The following is an 11926-nucleotide window of genomic DNA, read 5'->3' as shown; positions in this document are numbered from 1 at the left end:
TGAACACCTCAAGCATTTGAGAGCACTGAGGGAACACCTATTATAAACGTACTAGCAGCCCGTCCTGACCTTGTCCGGGAGCAATCATGCTTCAGGGCCCCCGCCCTTCCTTCAAATATTGCAGTATTATACCTCTATGTTTCCTTTGTACGCTTTTGTAACCTGCACACGTCACATTTTGCTCATGTAATGCACTGTTTGCTAGCTCTTGTATTTTGTTGGCTCACGATTCTCACTTTTGTAATGCACTCACTTTTGTAATGCACGGTTTGCTACCTCTTTTGCTTCATTTAATGCTCACTGCTCCGCCCCGCCACTTTTTCCTCATGTAATGACCTGCTTGTTACCTCTTGTATGTTGTTGGCTCATGATTCTAACTTTTGTACGATTCTCACTTTTGTAATGCACTCACTTTTGTAATGTCCGTGGGTACCCCGGGGCCTTCCTTTATATATTGCAGTATTATACCTCTATGTTTCATTTGTACGCTTTTGTAACCTGCACGTGTCACTTTTTCCTCATGTAATGCACCGTTTGCTAGCTCTTGTATTTTGTTGGCTCACGATTCTCACTTTTGTAATGCACAGCTTACTACCTCTTTTGCTTCATTTAATGCTCACCGCTCCTCCCCGCCTGTATTTCACCTACGCTCACCGCTCCTCCCCGCCACTTTTTCCTCATGTAATGCACCGTTTGTTACCTCTTGTATGTTGTTGGCTCACGATTCTAACTTTTGTAATGCACTCACTTTTGCCGTTTGCTACCTCTTTTGCTTCATTTAATGCTCACCGCTCCTCCCCGCTTGTATTTCACCTACGATCACCGCTCCTCCCCGCCTGTATTACACCTATGCTCACCGCTCCTCCCCGCCTGTATTCCACCTACGCTCACCGCTCCTCCCGGCCTGTAGCTTTTGTATTTCACCTACCTCATCCGCCGCTCACCCCTCCTCCCTGCCTGTCCGCCGCTCCTCACTGCTCCTCACCGCCTGTCCGCCGCTCCTCACCGCCTGTCCGCCGCTCCTCCCCGCCAGTCCGCTGCTCCTCCCCGCCTGTCTGCCGCTCCTCCCCGCCTGTCCACCGCACCTCCCCGCGCTGATGTCCTCTGCTCCTCCCTGGCTCCTGATGTCAGCACGCACGTCGCAGCCGGCCGGCGCTACTTCCAAGGGACTACTTTTTTTTTTAGGTAAATATTTTAAATAACGTATATTTTTTTATTTTATATAGCCTATGTCAATCTACAGACCCTGCCAATTACAACGATGTATCAGGTGTTTGGATTGGCGCTGTGGTTCCCGAGTATACCCGCCTCAAAGGTTCAAAGTTCTTCCTTTATAATAGTAGTATAGATTAGAAGGTCGAAAGCAAATAAGTTTAGAAACCAACTAGATCAAGCCAAAAACTCTCCACAAATACTCTTTGAACTAGTGATATCACAATAATTCAATTAAATTCAATTCAATTTGATTATCTTTATTCGGATAAAAACATATCTATAAAAGAGGCAAGCACAGGCAATAAATAAATACATGCACAATCATAAAATGATTTACATACACACTTGATTGTATGATACAGTACAAACTATAAAGTGCAATTAGACAGAGTTCATTGAGATGCGGGCTCTAACCGCAATTTTCAGGAAGGTGCCCGCACAAATTATTAATAGTCAACCTAACCCTTACCCAGAACTCCTTGACTAATTCCAATTATGCTTCCATCAAGGACATAGCACTGATCTGATTCTTTTGCACATAGGGTCAGATTTACAAGAACTGGCACATTCCCAGTACCAATGCGACATACAATTCTACCCTTGCGCTACCACGGATGCAACGCATTTACAATGCGCATTTACAATGCGGCGCACTGTGGCGTTGGGACAGACAGATGCGTGTCGTATCTGATGGCGTAAGGGCGGTGCATTGCTGGAGTCGTGTTGCAAGCGGAATGCAACTCCAGCAATGTTCAGGGACCGCCCATACCTAACGTGCTGTGCCACTCCTTACTCCTGCTTCAAGCAGGCATAAGGTTTGTCGCAGCGGCCTCTGAAAAGTGACTCCGTGAAATCTTGTAGATTTCACGGCGTCACTTTAATGAGGCTTTTTCTGCCTACCCTGCATACATTAAACCTGGTGCAGGTTTAATGTGGCGCAGGGCTTTACAACGTGACGCTTCTCCCTAGATGCGTCACTTTGTAAATAAGTTGCAACATGGCGCATGGTTTACGCCACCGCTGCATCACAGAAGTGACACAACGGTGGCGTAAATGTACCACAAGAGGCTTGTAAATCTGCTCCATAGTGTGCAATGCTCTAAAATTGTTGGATCAGAATAGAGCTTTGTAGTAATCCACTCCAGGATAGTTGTTGAAAGAAGATTTATTGCAGCAGAGAAACACAGTACAGCATCTGCTCAGCAGGACAGGTCCAGTAGTTATCCAGTCTGGAATCTAGAACCCTTGACCCATAGTAACAGATTGTAGTGCAAGGTTTGTAAAGCAAAAATAGGCAGAACTTACTTAAAGAGATACATACATCATTGCATGTGGAATACAACACATCTTATCCCTAAAAAGAAAAGAAAAGAAGAAAAGAAGAAAAACAGTTCAAAGAAAAAGAAGCGGAAGGAAAAAAGATAAAAGAGAAAGAAGAGAACAGAAGAAGCATGAAGAATTTAGGCGTATGATGGAAAAGGCAAACATTTTTACAAAAGGAAAAAAGCAAACATTTTTGTAGAACAATAAAAATGTGAAAAACATAGAGAACTGAATCAATTTCTAAACCTAAGTGGTACACTGACACTTCTCTTGTTAATTTTGACCCTAGAAGAAACAGAATCATTTTTAACAGGAGACTTAACATTGTCAAAAGCAGGAGTGTGAAAATTAGAACACTTAACCACTCGTCTGACATTCCAGACTTTGCCATCATTAGTTATAACGCTGTGGGTGTTAACTTTTACAACTTTTCGAATAGGCCCAAACTTGGAAACCCCTTTAATCAAAAACCCAGGTTTGCGTATCCTGACAAGATCTCCCACTACAAAATCAGGAACTCTTACATTGTACTTAGAATCATGATATTCCTTCATCTTCTCCTGATGATGTTTGACTCTCAAAGAAGTGCTTCGCACGTCAGCAGGAGAAGAAATAGCAGAAGAGCTAAACTTCTCTTTCATCCACCATGGACACAACTTTGACACGGGTTCCCTTCCTCTCAATAAACGGAATGGACTAAGCTCAGTAACTGAGTGAGGAGTTATTCTATACAGCCATAACCTTTCTCTGATAATCTTTTTCCACACATTGGGAGTCTTCCTTGCCCATTCAACAGCATCTTTCAAGACGCGATTAAACCTTTCTACCTGTCCATTACCTTGTGGTTCGTAAAGAGGTGTAGTGATATGTTTAATCCCACAAGACTTGAGATAGTCCTCTACTTCAGTAGAAATCAATTGTACCCCATTATCGGTAATCAAAACCTCAGGGCTACCTTCTCTTGCAAAAACTTCTCTGAGAAATTCAACAATGACCTGCGAGGAAGCAGAAGACACAAACCTAACTTCAGGCCATTTGGAATGGTAGTCTATTAACACCAATGCAAAACGGGCATCTTGAGGTAGACAATTGAAAGGACCGGAAATATCAAGTGCCAGCTTCCTCCAAGGATTCTCTGGCCAGGAAATAGGTATGAGTGGGGCAGGGTAGGTCTTCAACATTTTATCACTGCTGACACATATAGAGCATTCACGAACCACTCTGTCAATCATCTTATCCATTCCTGGCCACCAAAAACTAGTTCTCACTAATCTCTTCATGGAGGACATACCTAAATGGCACTCATGAGCAAGCCTAATAATTTCTTCTTGCATATCCTCAGGAGGTACACATTTTCCGCTTTTAAAAATCAAATCATTGTCAACTTCTAATTCACTAAGAACTTGATGAAAAGACTTCAATTCTGGAGGTACCATGTTGCTATTAGGCCAACCCTTCAAGATATACTCTTTAAGAGTAACCCAATTCTTGTCACGTGTGACAGCATTATCCCAAACAGATTCTGAAATGGAAGAGAATTCATCACCTAAAAAATCCCTTAAAGAGGCAACAAACTCAACATCCTCTTGTCCTTTGTCATCTGCAATAGAATTAGATTCACAAGGAAGCCTAGAAAGACAGTCGGCCGTAACATTGCTCCTTCCAGGAAAATACTCTACCTCAAAATTGTACTCTTGTAAGCGAGACATCAGCCTAGCAATCCGTGCTGTGGCGTTACGACCACCACCAGGGGAAAGTATGGAAACCAGCGGTTTATGGTCCGTTTTCAATAGAAAACGACTACCCCATAGAAAATTCCGAAAATGTTCTACTCCCCAGACACATCCTAAAAGCTCTTTCTCAATGACAGAATACTTTCTTTCTGTTTCACTCAAAGTACGGGAAGCAAACGCCACACACCACTCATCATTCCCACACTTTTGTGATAAAACCCCTCCTAACCCATACTCACTAGCATCAACCGTAACCACACACAGTTTATTGACACAGAAGGGTTTCAATGTAGGAGCATTGGCAATATCATGCTTGATGATTTGAAAAGCGGACTCTTGTTTCTCACCCCAGTAAAACTCTACTTTCTGTCTTGTTAACTCCCTCAAGGGTTCCATCTTGGTTGCAAACCCTTTAATGAACTTGCTATAGTATTCACACAAGCCATTGAAAGAGAGTAACTTTTCCTTGTTGTCAGGACATGGTGCTTTAAGAATAGCTTCAACTAAACATTTCTTCGGAACGACACCATTGCCCGTAAGGGTGTGTCCAAGATATTCTACAGACTCACAAAACATTTTGCACTTGTTGTCCTTTAGTGTGAGACCATGCATTCCCAACCTCTTACAGACCTCCATGACATGATCTTTGTGAGATACATTATCAGGAGAGAACACAAGAATGTCGTCTTGAAAACACCTCACAAACTTGTAGAGATCTTTAAAAATATGATGCATAGTGCGTTGGAAAACTGATGCCGCAGAGGCCAAACCAAAGGGCATTCTCTTATACTGAAATAAACCCTCAGGAGTGAGAAAAGCTGTCATCTGCTTGGATTCATCTGCTAACACAATTTGGTGATATGCTGATCGCAAATCAAATGTGGAAAAGACCTTCGCTCCCTCCAACATACATACAACCTCGTTTATGTTAGGAAGGGGATGGCAGTCCACTATAATGTTTGAGTTGAGAGCTCTTAAATCTACACATAGCCTGAGACTTTGATCAGATTTTCGGGCTAAAACGATGGGCGAAACCCATTCGGAGGATTCAACTTCTTCAATAATGTCATCATCAATTAAATTTTTCAAAAGTATTTTAAGATCATCTCTGACATTTATGGGAACATTTCTTAACTTTTGTGTAACAGGAATGGTTCCTTTCTTGAGTCTGATCAAGTGTTGAAAGTTATGTAACTTTCCCAATTTCTTTGAAAAAACTTTGGGAAATAACTTAATGATCTCATTTATCCATGTCTCAGTACCAGTTATAGCTTTAACAGAGTGAGTTTCTTTTACACAATCATCAATCATAACAATGGGATCTAATTTCCTGGGATTGAGAGTAATACCAAAACTCCATTGATCTCTCCATCCAAGCACATTCACTCCTTTTGTAGCAACGTATATCTTAATAAACCTCATTCGACCTCTAAAAAGCATGTCTGCTCCCAAATATCCTTCCATAGGGATAACAGACTCAAGGAAAGTTCTGGCAATTATGTCAGGAACTTTAAGATCCTCAAGATTGACAATGCCCTCAAACATTTCAGTGAAATACTGCTTGGTGATGATTGTCCAAGGTGATCCTGAGTCAGCCATTAATTTAAGATCTACACCTAAAACATGTACTATACATTCAGGTTGTTTAAGATGAATTAAATCTTGTTCATTATCATCAACAATTGAAACAACTATTCCTCTTTCACAAACATTCTCATTACCTTCCCCAGGAATATCAACCTCTTGCAAAGAATCAGTAACAAAAGAAACTCTATTCTTATTAATATTTCCCGAAGTGGTTCCTGTAGTGGTCTTGCATAAATTACTAAAATGTCCTTGTCTACCACATCTGTTACATTCCTTTCCAATAGCAGGACATTTAGGAAAAGACGCACCATGACTAGGACTACCACATCTGAAACAATGAAAAAATTTGTCATTCTTTTTGTAAGGACGTTGAAAGGAATAACTGGCACGTTGAGTTTTGTTCGAAGATGACGCAGAAGAGGCGGATGACGCAGAAGAGGCATCAGATTTGACAGCACATACTTCGGAGGAACTGTCTTTGTCCTTTTTATCCAAACATTTTATCCATTTGTCTGATTGTTCAATAGCTTTAGCTGTAACAATAACATCTTTTAAATCCGGATCTCCCATAATCCATAACTTTTCCTGGATTTTCTTGCTTTTGGTATGGACTATGATTTGATCTCTGATCATCTCATCAGAGATAGGACCAAAATTACAGTTAGTGGATAAATAACGTAAAGCTGTTAAAAAATCATCAAAAGTTTCAGACTCTTCTTGAGCTCTAGTATAAAACTTATAACGATTCAAAGCCACACTAAAAGTAGGTTTAAATCTAGCTTCAAGACGAGTCATAGCATCATCAAACACATTTCTGTCTCCTCCCCCATCATGTAAAGGAAGTGTTCTGAATACCACTTGACCTTCAGAACCCAAAGAATGTAATAAGATGTTCTTTTTCCTTTCTTGTGAAAATCTCTCCCCATCTATGGCTTTTAAGAATGTCAAAAATTCCTCTTTCCAACGAATCCAAGGAATGGGAGGTTCTCCTTTGTTTTGTAGAAACTTAGGGGGGGGGTCAAACTGCATGTTTGATAAAATGGTTGAGTTAATTAGTATTTGTAAATTCAATTAATTTTGAATGTGCCATGTAAAATAATATTTGTTAAAATCACGAATAAAAACAGTAATAAAGGTCAAACCTGTAGAAATTGACTTTCCTTGGAAAAGAAACGATCTTTCTGTGTAATACACGAAGAGTTTTATTCCTTGCGCGAAAGAAACGCGCTACACGCGATGCAGAGCTTCGTTGCCAAGCAACCGGTAAATAAAAATGGCGTCGGCGTGTGCGTGATGACGTTGAGTGCACACGTAGTACCAGTGAGTTGAGCTTGACAGACTGTCGCGCGTGAGGACAACAATGGCGTGCAGGCGCGAGGTGAAGCCGTTGTCGTAGCAGGGCAGTAATTCAAAAGTAAGCGCTCTTAAACTTGAATGGAAAGCAATGTCAAAGTTGTTCAAAGGGTCGGAAAGTCAATCGGAAAACAGGGATCGTTTCCGAGAGATAGAAATTTGCGAGGCACTCGTGTAGGATTTAAACGGTGCGCGGAAAATTTCTAAAAGATTTCTCTCAGCCAAGAAACGAACAAAATTAATGAAATTGTTGAAAATAGTTCGTAGATATCAACAATTTAGCGTAGTAAGTAGGAAAATGAGTATACTTAATATGAAAGTCGTTTTGTAGGAAAATAAAGTATACTTAACAGGCAAATCCAAAAACGATGAATGTAATGCAGCGTAGGTAAAATCCTTTGGTTGCTCCTGTGTTTCCAAATGTAGCAAACCAATGTAGTCGTCGCCAATTTTGTAGTAATCCACTCCAGGATAGTTGTTGAAAGAAGATTTATTGCAGCAGAGAAACACAGTACAGCATCTGCTCAGCAGGACAGGTCCAGTAGTTATCCAGTCTGGAATCTAGAACCCTTGACCCATAGTAACAGATTGTAGTGCAAGGTTTGTAAAGCAACAATAGGCAGAACTTACTTAAAGAGATACATACATCATTGCATGTGGAATACAACAAGCCTGCCTTCCACTCCTTTTCAACCTATCATCAGCCTTTAATACATTTAAGCATGACAACCTACTGGACATGCAGGAACACTGGATGGTGCAATCAGGGTGCGTACTGAAGGGGGTCACCTCATTTCTCCATAACAGAACTCAAAGGTTCATGGTTAATCAGTCCCTGTCTAAGGATACTCCGATCACACTTGTGGGTTCCACAGGGGTCCCTGCTCTCACCCACTCTCTTTAATTTGTTCAGGAAGCCTTTAACTGAAATTCTTAGATCATCCAACATCCATTATCAAATGTACTCCGATAACACCCAATTGTACCTGAAAGTCTCTTCCCCTGAAGGCATCACTTCCCTCAACTTAACTCTTCAAAAAACGCTGGCTGTCATACGACCACCTCAAACTAAACACTCTCAAACGGAATTCCTCTTAATCACCCCATTCAAATACTGACCCGATATCAAGGAATGGATGAACAACTAACTGCTCTCAATGGCTTGCCCCACATTTCAGATTCCACACGTTCATTTGGGAATAATTCTAGACAAGAATGTCAACATACAAAAGCACATAATGGCTGCTACCAGAGGAGTGAACTGCCAAATGAACATCTTAAGAAAAATACAACCCTTCGTTCCCCTCAATGAATGCAAGGCTGCAGTACAAGCCCAAGTGATTCCCAGGTTGGACTTTTGCAATGCATCCCAATAAGGCCTACCCGGATCCAGGCTGGCTCTTTTAAGTGTCTTTCTTAACTCTGCTGCAAGGCTAATCACAGGATCTAAAAGGAACAACCACATCACCCCCAATCTGAAATCTCTAAATTGGCTCCCTTATGATGCAAGGATACAGTTAAAAATTGTCTGCAAGACCCACTGACCTTCATTTCAACACCCCACGATACCTCACACAGAAACTGTAGCTTTCGGGCAGCTGCATATCTTCTAAAAATTAGAGCACCTTACTGTTAAAACCACAGAAATTTTATAAAAATAAAACTTACAAGAGAGCCTTCTATGGTTTCGCCCCTAGAATTTGGAACTCCTTGCCCCCTGAAATTAGACTGAATCCCTCAATTGCATCTTTCAAGAAGGAAGTTCAATTATTATTGATGAACACATTCCTGCCCTAAAACCTAGGAACTCTTTTCTCTGGGCCTGAAAAGTGACGATGACTACACCCATGATTATTACTCACCTGTTTGGATTGTAGCTTTAATTTTTTAGTCTTTGCTATTTAGACTGTCCCTCCCTCAACAGGGGAGCTACCACATCCTATGTTGGCCTTGGTTATGCTGTTGTTTGATCTCTAGGCCTCTTCTCGCTGATCATTTGAAAAGGACTCTGGTACCCTCCAGGGTTATGTTTGCACTATATAAAACCTTTTAAATAAAATAAAAATAGATGTGACAAGACAGAGTAAGCATGGGAGAAGTAGTGCCTGTGTATAGGAGAAGAATGACAAACCCCATTGATATATGGATCATAGATGTTTGTGTTTTCTATTGCTTCATGACATGAAGTTATAAGCTGGTTACCACAAGTTACTCTGTGTCCATCTCACTCAATTCAGTGGCAGACTGGTGCTGTCATGTAGCTAAGGTGAGGGGAATCATTTCCTACCAAGCACTGATCCTTCAGATCCTAGCAGCCCTGTGACCTGATGTTTGGCATGGGTTGGGGAAATCTGGAACAGGGTGTTGGAGGGTCCAGTTCTCGTCTTGTTTGTGCTCCAACAAAGGTGTAGAAGGATACATAAAGAGTAAACTGGAGGCTTTGCTTGAATTACTATTTCCAAATCTGAAGGCCAAATCATTAGATGTATTCAGACAGCTAGTGATAGGTGACATAAAATGTGTCAGGTTGAAACCAAAGTGATACTTTCAAAGTGGGATAAACAAACTTTAAACCTGTTTAGAATGCTGGAAGTAAGAGATCTGGGGGTGGAGCTTGAGGTGATTGACATGAAGGGCCCTTAAATGGTTTCTGGGAGTTTGAAGTCCATTAAGTAGGTGGCATCACCCTTGAGTTCCTTCACCTCATAGGGCCCAGACCAACAGTCTTGCAGGGCCTGGACGGAATGGGCAGAGCTCCTATCTGAAGGTACTAGGGCACCCCCTCAAGTCAGCCTTCTCTGGGACCATAGGAGTTTTAGGGCAGGTTTTCCATGCCCCTTGCCCTTCCTTAGACTGACCACTCTAATATTTGGCTTATAACAATATGCAGAATTAAAGCTGCTAGTAGGTGGATCAATGTGAGCATTGCAATGACCCTGAGGATCAACAGCCTTTCAATACCATCTCAGTTGTCTGCTCTTGATTCAATGACTACTATTCTTGTATTTGTCCCTTTCAGGAACATTTCAGTCTCATAGAGTTCTGACTGAATGAAATGTATCCACTGCATTATTTAAGACACTTATTTATATTCAGCATATATTCCCATATTCTCTCCCATTGCGTTTTCTTCTTTCCTCTTGAACTGCTTTCATTCCCTTTTTCCCTCCTCCACTCCCTGATGCCCATCCCGCTTGTTGTTTATTTTTCTTTGAGAAGGGCCTGACAGATGCAAATTTATTCAGGGTAATTCGATCCATTGTTGGTGCTTCACATGCAATTATTTTTTCTTTTTATTAACATTTTGCACTACTATTCTAAAGTAGCTGCTAATCACGTTGGAACAGTAAAAAAAAGTCCAGCTGCATCATGACCCTTAGTCACGTATCATGATTCCTACGAACACGGCATGCATCAAGTTCCACAAGTGCACATTCGTCACAGCGCATGCGTGCACATCTGCAGCCATCAATTTTCTTCAATAGAAAACCCATTCTAGCATTGCAATCCCATTCCTAACCTGCTATACTTGCATGTGCCTTGATGCACGCCATGCATGCTATTTGAGAAAACATCGACAAAGCCAATTGCTTGGCATTTTAAATCTGAAACCTGTTGTCTGTGCCAATGCTTGTTCTTCTGCTTAAAGATGGGGGTACCATATTTCTGGCATGGAAGTACATGGTGGCAAGCTAGGATTAATGTTACTCCTGCATTGTGTCTTTCATGCACATTCAGCACATTCGATTGACCATGTTTGTGGTCCCAATCACTAAATCTTGCACTCACATGCCCCTCCCTCCTCTTAATAAGGCAGCTTTTAACTTCCACTTGAACACAGGTGTAGTTGGGCGATTGCATTACATTTTGTCATCGAGCAGAAATCTCAAATAAGCTATCCCAAGGGGGCATTCTTGAACCCTATATTTCTCACATTTCTTGAAAGCTTAGGTATCTATTGAAAATAAAAGAAAAAAGACGGTGCTGCTTACCCAGACCTGCAGCTCTGAAAAACAACAACATCATTCAAGAATGGCCCTTTGTTTGATGATTTCTTTAGTGTTTTGATACCTAATGTGGCATCATTTATTAATGGCCTCTTTAATACTAAGAGCTGTCTGTCTAAAACTTTTTTTATGCATATTTATTTTGCTAGTATATGTTATTGACTTCGCGATTTTAGACACAAAAAGGATGATGGCTGCAATGGCCTGGTGATTATATGGCTACTTACTGTGAAAACAATTTTTGCCCCTCAATGTACTCCATACTCAGCTGCTGATAGGTGCTTATCACAAAATATTAACATCCAGGTGGCATATAGGAATTTAGATGCTAGTCATTGTTTCCAGGCCTTCTCATAGAGAAATCTTTAGCAGTAATGCTTTAGCTACAAAGGGTGACAGTAAGAAATAGGATTTTGTTTGTGGTGATGGAGGGACCCTCAAGGGATAATCACAACTCTTGTTAGGGTGGTCCGTTAAAGTCACTAAATTAACCAGGGATCATCACCCTGGTAGCTATGGCACAGAGCAAAGAGGCTTGATTTATGGCAATCTGTAAAGTGTCAAAAAAGAAATAAAGTCAAAATACAAAGCAACAAAAATCCCAAACTGAATTAGAAAATAGAGTCAAATTTAATAAACAAAATGACATCAAAGCTGCAAAATTCAAATAAGGGGAGCCAGAAATATGATTTTTTTAAAGTATTAGGT

This window comes from Lissotriton vulgaris, chromosome 6, assembly GCF_964263255.1.
Source record: "Lissotriton vulgaris chromosome 6, aLisVul1.2, whole genome shotgun sequence".
Classification (NCBI taxonomy): Eukaryota; Metazoa; Chordata; class Amphibia; order Caudata; family Salamandridae; genus Lissotriton; species Lissotriton vulgaris.
This window is presented reverse-complemented; position numbering follows the sequence as displayed.